The 12559-nt window shown below is 39.9% G+C and overlaps 1 protein-coding gene across 11 annotated transcripts in view; it reads left to right on the top strand.

The window, feature by feature from the left end:
* Positions 1-12559, top strand: part of si:dkey-166d12.2 (rap1 GTPase-activating protein 1) — a 145392-nt gene that overhangs the window by 85864 nt on the left and 46969 nt on the right. The window lies entirely within an intron of this gene.

The raw sequence follows: 12559 nt of genomic DNA, 5'->3' as shown, positions 1-12559 counted from the left end.
GTGACCGAGAGTTGACCGGTCATAAAACTAAGACTAAGTGCTGGAGCACATTCCTTAAAGCTGGCGTCACAGATCAGGGTTAGTGATAAACGTCAGCAGGCAATAAGGTTAAATATCTTAGGAGTAAGGAAGAATTATTCTTTGACACTTAGGAGTAAGACAGAAATATTCCCTTACACAACCCTAATTATATATATTTTTAAATTAGAAGGCCTCACAAAATACTTTAATGTAAATTAAAATGTAAATGTGAAGGGATGTGTGTAATCATTACAATGTGTAATGTGGTGATTGACATTATTCACCCACGGATCTATGGGTTGGGGTATTGTTCCGCACGGACATTTTAGTTAACCGGACTTCCTGTTGATTTAAAAAAAAAAAATAATACTTTATTCGGAGTTTGCTTGCTTTTCTCTTTGGAGGTCATCACATAACGGTATTGTAATACACGGTTCGGCTGCATTAAATATTACACATCTGCCGTAGTTCGCTATTTATAGAGCCCTGATGAGAAGACTTCTAGACAAACAGGAATAACTGCCGCCGAAACTGAATATGTGACGTGGATCATAAATATATCAATTAAACTAAATCTTCAATTTCTCTTCACAATATAAGTCTTCTTGCTGTATCAATACTAATTCGATTGACTTTTATATTCGTTCCAATTGGTATATTGGTATATTTACACCATAACGGTGCACAGCCGATAGAAAGGGACACCTGGTGGTTAAAGCACGTTATTGAAATGTATTTTTTTTTTTTATTAGATATTATAGGAGACACAGACAGACAAAATAATAAGGCTTTATTTAAGCATTCAATAATACTTTAGGTTAAGGTCTTATTTTGAATAAGAAAAAAGCTTTGGGGGTATACATATTAAGCCTGACAAAGTACTAATATATTGCTTCCCTGCAATGTTAACTACTGTATGTTTAAGCACTTATTTTAACTGATATTATACATATGTATTATACTCTTATAAGATGTATGTAGATAGTATAAGAAATGTGCAGAATATGACAGTTTAATGGTGGAGGTATACATTACACACATATTGATAGATGTCTTGTAATGCACTGTTGAGGAACCTGTGACCCAAGTTCTTCATCTCCGACCTTGTCAGGTATTGAACATTAAATAAATAAAGAACACAGAATTATTAAATATAAAACACAGAATTTGTGTGATTATACTAAATGATGACTATTACAAATAAACACCACTGCATATTTACAACTGTTACACATGCTGATGTAACGCAAATGTTTCCAACTTGGGATCAATAACGAATATCTTATCTTAAGACGATCGATGGCTACTGCCATATTTACAAAATGTGTCTCTGAACCTTGATAAGTGCATGTTTCAGGCTTATTAATTAACAACAGGAGGGGTCACAGCAGAGGTTGCGCTAGACCAGAGTCATTTTGACGGACAGGATCGTAAAATGTCCATCAAAATTCAGTATTACCCATCGGCCTTTACACTCTGGGGGGGGGGGGGGGAGAGAGAACTGTCAACCGGGGGGGGGGGGGGGGGGGAGCGAGCACAGTCGTGAACTGTCAACGGGGGCGGGGCGCACGCTCGTGAACTGTTAGCGCCGTGTTATGCATGCCCACTGCACCTCGCGGGAGTGCGCACAGCGTAAAGCCAAAACTCACAGATATTTCAATGATTTGTACGGCAAAGTTGGGTTAGGAAACGGTATCATTTCCTTTTTGGCAGGCATGCTTAACACCGGAGCCTCGCTGCTGGGAAACTTTGGCGCTGTTCCGAGTTTGTTCTATTCCGTCAAAATGACGGACTGCTTTCAGATTTTTCCGTCATTGTTAAAAAAAATCCGTCATCGACGGAACATATTCGGTTAACGCGACCACTGGGTCACAGACATAAGACCAACTGTTAAATAAAGCTCTTCTGACCTTAGCTGGCATGTGGGTATATATTAATGCTGCCCATTATGGGCACAAGCAATTTTCAAACAAACATTTGAGTGTTTCCTATCCCCTAAACCTCCAGGGATGTATGGACGGGGTGGACTCGTTCAAATCCAGTTTTGGACAGTCTGCCGTGGTTCCATCCCGTTTCAAAGTGCTGTTCGACCCTCGGCGTAACCCTCGGCGCACACTCAAACATCCAATCACAGAGCTTGAGGACTATCACGGTGTTTGTCCAGCGAAGCGGAGAGAATACTTACTTCCGGGTGTACAATTCTCTAAAGCAACTACTATGAGCTGCTCCGACCCTCGGTCCTGACGGACTCCAACTTGTGTTTATTAATCAAACAAATAAATAAACACAAGGATAAGTATGTGTTATTGTTGAGTAAATAACAGTGTGTGGTTTAGAAAATAATACAAAATTAGAAGGAAAAAACAATACAGATTTCAGTATTCTGAGCCCCTACTCTCCCCATAACTGACGGCAACAAAAGTCCTACATTATTCAATTAAAATAAAGAAGAAAAAACAATAAGTGTGGCTTGATATTGAGTAAGAAAAAGGTTGATAAACGCTGTGAGAATGGATCTGCGGAGAGCATTTCACCGCGATCCCAACTCCTCTATTACCAACGTTCAGGGAACTCTATGCGAGTCAATGGGACTCCCTGATAGTTGAAAACTGACTCTCAAGGGGTACCCTGTGCGTAATAGGGTGACGGGGAGGGGCCCTGAACGACCGTCAACATGTGACGGGTTGGGAGTGAGAACGTGTTGCTGTGACACACCTTTTGAGCCCTCAATCAGAAAGATACAAAGTATCTCTTTAACGCAGGTATATATTTGCAATAATTTATTTTATATATTCTACTAAGTAATGAGGTTGTTGGTTTTTGATAACAGACTGGTTAAGGAGAACAGACTGTTGCTAAGGATGATCAAGAGACTGTGTGTGTGTCATATCAATCCGCATGTCATAGAAGTACATTTACCATCAGCTGTGGAGAACCAACATTAGTTTTCTCCATCAGAAAACACCATGGAATACTTTTGAATATTTAATTGTTTTATTTATGGAGCGAATTAAACTTTGGATTCTTGAAAGCCACACTGTCCCTAGAAAAGAAAAACAGTGCAGGAGAAGGAAAGAGGTTAAAACAGAGCGCTGGACCTCAGAGAAATCAACAGAAGAAGAAAGAACAAAAGTAAACACTAACAGCAACATGATCTGGCCTCTGGCATTGTTCAAAGACTGGTTAGTGGAAAATAAACTGTGACCAGACTGGACATTTACTGAAAACCTTGATCTTGGCTGCCGTCATTTTTAGTCACGTGGCTGTCGCCGCAGTTCCAGCCGTTCAAATAATTGTTATATCAATATTGTGAGTCAAGTCCTTTTAGTAGGTAGGTGTTTAAGAACTGTTGGTGTTTTTTTTTTCATTATTGACCGCCTTGATGCTCAAGTTATATGTAGACATGCTAATAAGCACAGCGTCTTATGGCATAGATTCAAGCCAGCGCATGTGAATGCTTCCATAAACACTTACCTTCTGTAATTAGCATGGGTAATTAGAAGGGGACAAGATACAAGCTCTCTTTGAGTTGGAGAAAATTAAAAAAGAACACGAAGAGCAAGACAAAATATTAATTGCATCTTGTGTTCCTTTTTACGTCTCATTTTCAATAAATCAATTTAGAGGGTATTCTTTTGTTAGAAGGATTTGTCCTTTTGTTTACAAAGCTCTCAGCCAGCTTGCGAGCAGCTAGAAACATTGTGTTGCTTCATCATTATATAACAAATGTGCTACAGACTCCTTAAAAAACGGGGGAGTCATAATGAGTCTGGAAAGGACAATGGGAGGGTTTACTGGAAAGGGGAAATTGAAGGTGCAAGGATGATTCAGGCTCATCAGAGGAGAATACACCCGCTGAATTCCATTATGAGGATTCAGGCTTTCTCTGGTCTGTAGTGCATGCTAATGGCGCCTCACAGCTTACTATCCCCAGTGCAGCTCGCTGATTGTAATCACAGAGTCATTATGACTATTCCATAAGTAGCTGCACAGAGATTAAAAAGCCAAAGTATTGTTAAAATGGTTAATAATTTGTGTGATGTCTTGGAATGTCTTCTGCTCCAATCCAGTAGGTATTGTTCCAATATCATATATGGCTCAATGGCTGTAGAAAACGTTGTGACTTAATAAGGACATGTCTCAGTTTTACTTGAGTGTGGCTCTCTCTATCTCTGTGACATACAGTATGTCATAAAGCTATTGTGTTAGAAACAGCACCATGCCTGTGATATTTACTACCGTGGCTTCAGACCCCAATCCATCACACCATTATCATCAGCCAGCCAGGTGGAGGTGGTGTGTGTGTGTGTGTGTGTGTGTGTGTGTGTGTGTGTGTGGGTGTGTGTGTGTGTGTGTGTGTGTGTGTGTGTGTGTGTGTGTACACACTTTACCGTCACTCCAGCCGAGCACAACAGCCTCCAACTTCTCCTCTGGCACACCAAACACTTTCTGTTCATGTTGATGTGACTTCAGTAGTCCTGAATTATTTGGACAACGAGGTGCTCTCTATGAAAGGTGGATACACACTTATGTTATGGTGCAAAACTGCCCACAGCACTGGGTTCCTAATTAAAGACTCATTATCTTGATTGCTCTGGATAAAGGCGCTTAGAAAAGTCATAGATGTCAACATTTTGACCTTAAAGGGATAGTGGAAATCCGCAAATGTTGGGTTTAACTTATGTATTTTTATTAAAAATAAGCATAATAAACAATTTTTTTTAATTTCATGCGCCTGGTTTTACTGCGCCCTCTCAATGAAACGAAATACTTCGGGAATCTTCGGGTGATGACGAGAGCATAGGAAGACGGGCACAAACAATGGCGGACATTCAATAGCATTTGCATGTGAATAGCCGACCTTTATTATGGTGAATAGATGTGTTTTGTATGGCTGTAGTGCGACAGAAAAATTCTACGTGACACAACGACATTGGATTAACCTTGAGATGCGTTTTTATTCCGTTGAACACAACTTTTGATCACAAATCAAAAAAGGTAAGACGTAATTATTGTAATATTTTTGGAACCGGATGTTGTTTACTTTCTCTTTTCTGGCTGATAGCTCCAGGAATTCGAGGTCTTACAGTGATGACATTACATGTGTGGAATCTGTGGAGTCTCAGCTTTAAATCGTATATCTTGTTTGTGCAGTTAAGATAGTAATATAAGGGCATTTCCACCGTGTGTTGTGTGTAAAAAAGCGTTAGCATTAGTTAGCATTGTTTCGCTCAATGCTAATTCAAAGGCTTGGTATTACTCTTGTGTTTTTTCTAGCTAACAATTGTTCTTATTGTCAGTTAGCGGAGTTTCTTACCTTTAAAAGGGTATGAAACATTAATAGTTTCATAAATGTTAAGAAGCCCTGAGACATGTGAGAGAAAAAAAACTGTGGGAGGGGTCCACTGGGGGGACCTTCGGGCTTAACTGGTTAACAATGATTAATATTTGTAAAGGCTACAGGTGATCTTAAGATGCGTGAGCTATGCTTAGGGACCTACCAGTCAAGATTATTTGTGCGTAGGGGTGCATCATCTGGCGCCTGGTCCTGGTCATCCTCGCCATTGCCCATGCCGTGAACCATCACCTCGGGCTCGGGCTCGAACAAATAAGGACGTAATGGTCCATCGTCTGGCTCAATATTGTCACCATCGTCGCTTACTGAACCGGATTCAGATTCAGTTCCTAAAACGACATTTTCGTAGGAAAGCCGAGAGGATGTTTCTGACTCGCTATCATCACTGGATACCTCGTACAATCCTTCTTCTTTGTCTGGTATATTTGCCCTTCCACGTTCATTCTGCATAGACGCCATGGTTTGTTATCGTATCGTCTTCCTAAGTTTTCGTCACTTCCGGTTTGGCTGAGTCGAACATTTCGTTTCTAAAAAACTTCAGGGAAGCTGCAATAAAGTGCTTCTAACATGCGTAAGGCAATTATTATATATTTTTAATCAGGTGTGATTGTTTTGGTACGTAATTATGCTTGTATATAAGTTAAAACGAAACTATTTGAGGTTCCATTTCCACTATCCCTTTAACATTTAGATTCTGCACAAATGGGGAACATTTTAGAATGCCTTATTGAAATTGTAATTACTGCGTAGTGATGCAGCTAATGAAGCAAAACACTGACATCAGCATTTTTGTAATCAAACTAAAAATTAAAAAATATTTCTGAATAAACTTGTTTGGTTAGAGTTGCTCCTCGAGGGGCTGCTCTTTGAGATAAAGTGATATGTGTATGCACAGCTCGAGATATGGCTTGCGGCCGTCTATTCAGCAGCACAATGAGTCTGAGCAACCCTCTGACTGACACGAGGAGCTGGGCGGTAATGAAGTGTCCTCACTGTTGAATGATGAGGAAGAGTGGGACTGAGAGGCCTCTAATTGGGCATCTGTGCCTCTTCAGCCTGCTGTTAATGGACACTCTCTTCCTAATATAAGGATCAGAGCCATGAGAGGAAAGCAAAGATGGAGGGGAAGTACCAACTGTAGCTCAATGGGCAGATCAAGGCTGTTGACTGTCATGAGGACAAACTTGATGTTTATATTTGGCATGCTGGACATTCTTGATTGATGTAAAATGTTAACCATCAGGCGAGCTTTCCTAAAATTGCATTGCTCCCCGTTTTTTTTCCAGATCTAATGGTTAAGCGGGTCACTGCATCTGTCTTAATTGCATTTTACTGTTCATTTGACCCTGCTACCAGTATACCCTGGGACTTCAGTTTTAGCTAAGGACAACAACAGACATTTCCATTCCAAATTGTTAATTTTCATACTGACATTAAGCTTATTGGCTGCCCATACCCCACTCTTAGAGTCAAACAAGCCTTTGCCTGGAGTTGGCACGGCTGGATTTAATTCAGGCAGCTTCAGTCCCCTCATCCCCCCGTCCTCAGTATTATTCGGTTTTTTTTTCTCACACCACAAAGTGTTAGTCCAAAACATAAATTACAAAAGTTTATCAAAGCCCTCAAGTGAGTAATCGCACATTACCACTTTGAACCCAAATTTCATCATAATACACCAAAAGATAAAACGTGTCTCATTTCCTCGTTGAACATTTTGCATGTTGCTATCATGCCCATCAGTTCTGATAATTGAGGCATCTGGAGATGCAGCTATGGCTCCTACTGTGATCACAGAACACCAGCCTCAGGCAGGTTCGAGCAAGTCCAATTTAAATTGTCTAATCTAAACACCAAATAGCATAAATCCAAACATGATAGGACATTTCCTAAAGTTTACAGTAATGCAATGCAGAGAAAGTAAGCCAACCGTATTTATTAAAATAAATGCTGCCAATCCTACAGTTTTTTTTCATTTTTTGAATTAATACAGATGCACTATACTCTTGCCAGATGTACAGTTCTTTTTTTATTTTTCTATCTTATTAATCATAGCTTGCATAATAAAATGAATGTGATTAGTGTTAATAATGTTGAGAGGCTTAGCATGGTAACAGAACATTTTAGGAACTCCAGATAAAAATAAAGCAATAATTAAACCCAAGTCGTGTTTCTAACAATGTTTCTCAGAGCCAGAGTGGCTTTTTGTTTTTAAGTTGATGTAGCCTACTGGCCGTGTGCTATACAGGGAAGAGACTCTCGATGCAACCCAGACAGGACTGTCCAGTCCTCAGGGAGGAAAACATTGTGACCCAATGTGGCCCGTGCAGGTTGTGCAGGGGACACGGTCAGAGAGCAGCGCGGTGAGGATGGAGGTATAACAGATGGGGTTCGCCTGTTACTCAGTGCACCTGTTCAGTTAAGACAAGCTAGACTGCAGCTGCATGTTGGGATTTTTTTTTAAAGGAGCCCTTTTAAGCTCATTTTCAGGTTTCAGAATTGTATGTTGTTCCTCTACTGTAACATTTTTACAAGCTTTAATGTTCAAAAAGCTCTTTATTATTCTCATACTGCCTGTGCTGCAGCACCTCTTTTCACCCTCTGTCTGAAACACGAGCCCGGTCTGCTCTGATTGGTTAGCTGGCCGGCTCAGTTGTAATTGGTCAACCGCTTAGAAAATGTCCCACCCCATAGCAAGTGGCAAAAAATATGTTGGAGCACTTACCAATAGAAGCGCAAGTGTTACGTAGTGATGTCATAATGTAAACATAACAGTCCAATCGAGGCGTTTCAGGCAGGAGGGAGCGTCTGGGAGAGAAACTTTGGAATTTCAGCCTTTACAGACCATTTACATGCACCAAAACCTATATATATATATAACACACTACAGGAAAGGGAAACCCTCAAAAACGGGGCCTCTTTAACATAATTGTTCTCGCTGTTTTAAATTTCAGCACGTTGAAAGCTGTCTTCACGTTCCTGTATCTATTCGTACAAAATTAATGTCACACCTACAGTATATTTCTCTCTGTAACACAACTTCAACCTCTCCACTTAATGTACTGTGGATGTTTTCAGCAAATTAATTGTAAAGCTCTGAGTTATCGAGGCAGTAATGTTGCTTGCAGTTGTAGCAATTTAACATCATCAGGACGCCTCGTCCATGTAATCACGCTCTGTTACATCTCATTCCAAGACGCTCTACAATGTACATACCTCACTGAGTAGGATGGTAGAGAGCCAAGGAAAGTGACTCATACAAGGCAGAACAATTGATGTGATTAGCCATGTATGGTTTGCTTGATGGCATTCATGAAGATTGTGCATAAATAGAAGTATTTAGTCAATTGTACAATGACATATATTAAATCAGTGTTGTCAAATACAAGTTTCTAAGCTGATTTCTAAAGCTAAATGAAATGTGATACATTATTTTGTCAAGAAAAATGGTAAAGACAGGTTTGTTAAAGCTTCAACATTACCATATTGCCATGTCAAATAACAACCTTTTCTTCAACTATTCTGCTATTCTTCATGAGCATTCTCTACTTTACTCCCTGCTTGAGGTCAGCTATGTTGTTGTTTTCTCTCCCTTTTTTGCTCTTTGCTTAGCCACCTCTCTCCCCACCTGGATCAGCTTCCTACAGCCCTTCAGGTCCACATGATGACTCTAATTACCCTATTAGCTGCTGTGGCACTCAGAAACCCCAAAGATTCAATCCATGCGCCATTTAATCAATTTAGGTTAAGAAAATACTTGTTTGGGAAAGTTTGTCTTAGTTTACCTACTGAGAAATTGGTGAGAAAATATTGCTTATATTGTGTATGTGTTCTTAAATTGCACCTTTCTATTCCCTGGAGCAAAGATTATTCACGACATCAAGACAATGGTAGTTCTTATTTTTTCCCTCTATAGACAGCTGGAAGGCTTACTTTAGCTGAACATATTTGTTCTGGCCCTGAAATGATGTCAAAGTGTAGCCAGACTGTGTGATCCAGCATGTGATTTTTTACAGGATTGTGTTTTTAAGGCATTTTAACCACCAACCACCAGCAATTGTGAGTCCTCAATTTATGTGGGTGTGAAAGCAATCATGTTGCTCTGAATGTGCAAGCCTGTTTGATTGGCCACCTTTCAGGCGAATATTCTAGCAAATGCTTGCTGCAACCTTGATACATTCAGTAGTAGACATTAAGAACACAGGTGGATGGATTTTAGCAAATCATCTGTGGCTATTAATATTAAATAAATATGTAATAACATCCCTAAAAAGAGTACAGTGACTTACTTCTACCAGCTTTTAATCAGTTTTCAATATTGCATTCAAATTTAACCTAACACATCTTGATTTTAGTAGATCCATATCAAAATTAGAGTGCACAAGAAAACACTTGGCTGCAGTCTGAGAGGCGATTATTGTGTTTGTGAATTGTGGATGAGCTACAGTACGTCTTCCATATGCTACCCTCCCCACTGACAGTCCTGTGGGTTCACACTCAGTGTGGGTCCAGGTTTATTTCTGCCTGCATCAATGGATATGGCCTCCCAAACTCAAGGTAATTATGGGAGTCAGTGGGGGGCTGGGAGTCTTGACAACGATGTTGAAGTACTGCTTCCTTTTCCCACCTTTCAAGCTGTGAGGAGATTAAGGGCCATGGCCAAGCCCAACAAAAGCTACACATGTGAAATACATTTTTGTCATCAAGTTCCTATTTTCCTGCCTTTGTTTAAAACTGATGTTTTTTTTTGTTTTAAACAATTTACTGTAGATTAGACCAAGTTTACATTAAGAGTTGATCACCAAATGTATTGTGGTCATCTTTAAGGTCTATTCATTGTGTGAAGTGCATTTAACACATTGTAATTTTTTTCTTTTTCCAGATCCTGTATTGTTCACTTCCATGTTTGCTTCGAAGCAGTTTTCCTTCTTCCTGAAAGTAACTGCTGGATGTCAATTCCAAAGTGCTTGTGCATGAAACAAACATTGCTCCATTGTGCTGAAAGAAGCCAAAAACTAGTTTTTTTTCAGCTTTGTTGTTTTTTTGTGTTCAGTACTGGCCCGCAAAAGTGTGCATGACAAAGAATACTTGATTAACATAATCTGGCGTGCACCCTTTTTAAATGGAGCATCATCCATTGACCACAGTTCTCAAGAATATTCTGTTCTGGCCTTTCAAACATTTTCCGTGTCTCTCTTTCTTATGCCTCTAGGGTTATATCAAAGAACCTGTGATGCTGGTATTGGGTTTTTGCAGAGTGTGCCCGACCCATCTTTCTCTCTTGCACAGGTTGTTTGCCTGTTCTCCGCCAGAGATTACTGTCACTGATGATATCTGAACAGTGGATTCTCAAGATACGCCTCAGGCAGCTGGTGATGAGGATTGTACTTTTGTCTTGGTTTTCCTCTACGTCTCTGATCCGTAGAGTAGCATTGGCTTAATGATAGTGCTAAAGAGTCTGATCTTTATCTGCTTGATGATTTCTTTAGAGCTGCAAATGTTCTTCAGCTTGATGAACTATTCTTTTGATATACGGCTCTTGTATGGGCTTGACTATAGTGACAGGTTGTGGACTTTTTGTTTTTGATTCCTTTAGATCAGCACTGACCCTTTTCAAAAGTAGAACAGTAGCCTACATACAAAATCTAATTATGCTTCCTGTAACTTACAAAACCAAGATGTATGGTCTTCCTTCATAAATACAAGTCCTTTTTCTTCATCTTCCTGATTGTTAAAGGTTGCATCCATTCACAGTGCTGCTCGACATTTGGCACAGTTCATTTTGAGGGGCAGCAACACAGAGGCAGCTTTACAAAGGTTTTAGCGACCCCCTTTGTTGTGTTTAGAGCCTGCAGCTACCCAACATTTTTAAAGGAGGTGGACTTTTCTATAAGAACGTTTTGTTGTCTTTAATCATGGGTAATCACCATAATGACAAAATCCTTGTAAATGTAATAGTTGCTGATTCTTTTGGTTTTTGTGTAGATATTAGATTGAGACCACCTGCGTGAGGACATGTTGGAAGCAGAGTGACAACGAAAAATGTTGTGGAAAAGAGTCAGAAGAGTCTCGACATGAACCAGAAACAACCGCTATTTTGGTTGCAGACCGTATGATTATTCTTGCAATTTTGGATTCCTGGGTACTCACTTGGAACAAAAATCGAATCATTTGTTAAGTGAACTTCTTGACCTGATTTGATTCCAATTTGTTCTGCCTCGTGAAGGCAAAGGTCCCCTTTCATCTCCAGCTCCGCCCCTGGCAGCTCAGAGGCTTGAACCAGGCAGAGAGGTGTTAATTGTACTTAACCTGCACGCTTCATGCTCCTTGTCTAACTGTTGGAGTTCAACCTTGTTCAGGTATTTCTCCGTGTGGTAACAATATCTTTATCATGGAGTGGTGGAGCGTCTTCCCTGGGAGCTGTAGTGGAATACCACAATGTAAGTTATTTATTGTAACCCCAAACCTTTAGAGTCGTAGAATCTCAAACAAACTTACTGATAAAAGCAGCGGTGAACAAGCAACTCCTCTGTTCTGCAAGGTGACATTTAAGTTTATTTTCAAAAGAGTCTGGTAGTTTAGATTGATACAATCTGCTTCAGTTTTCCAACATAAAGGGCTGCATGACAGCAAGGTAAAGCTGTGAAAATATTCTAAATTTAGCAATATAGATTAATTTTCTTGATGTGGCTGCAATACCTTTTGCTGCTTCCCCCTATACACAACAGAACATCATTTCCATAGTCCAATCTGTTCCTTCAAACGTTGGCGTGCCACAACATGTACCATAGTTAATACACTAACTACTGATAAGTACTTCAACCCCATTTCAAACAATACAAACCAATCTAGCTCTGCTACCTGTAACAAAATACACAACACACATGAGGCAGTGCTCCAAAAGGATTGACTTACTTCCTCTTCTCAATATGTTTTTAGAACCTGCAGCATTGCTTATTGATTGGCTCTACTGTTACATTTTCTGCAGCTCTGTACTTTGATAAGTACTATAACTGTAACCCTAGCATGCAGCTAAATCTGTTTTCAAAGGTAATGCTTCAGGCCGAAGATGATGCAGGAGGGAGGATGTGCATGAGATTCTGAATCTTGAGCTTCTCTGCCATTGTTTTCCAAAAGGTGGAGCACGTTTGATAAGAGAATATAGGCGTATATGTATTATTTATT

This window comes from Gymnodraco acuticeps, unplaced genomic scaffold, assembly GCF_902827175.1.
Source record: "Gymnodraco acuticeps unplaced genomic scaffold, fGymAcu1.1, whole genome shotgun sequence".
Taxonomy (NCBI): Eukaryota; Metazoa; Chordata; class Actinopteri; order Perciformes; family Bathydraconidae; genus Gymnodraco; species Gymnodraco acuticeps.
This window is presented reverse-complemented; position numbering and strand designations above follow the sequence as displayed.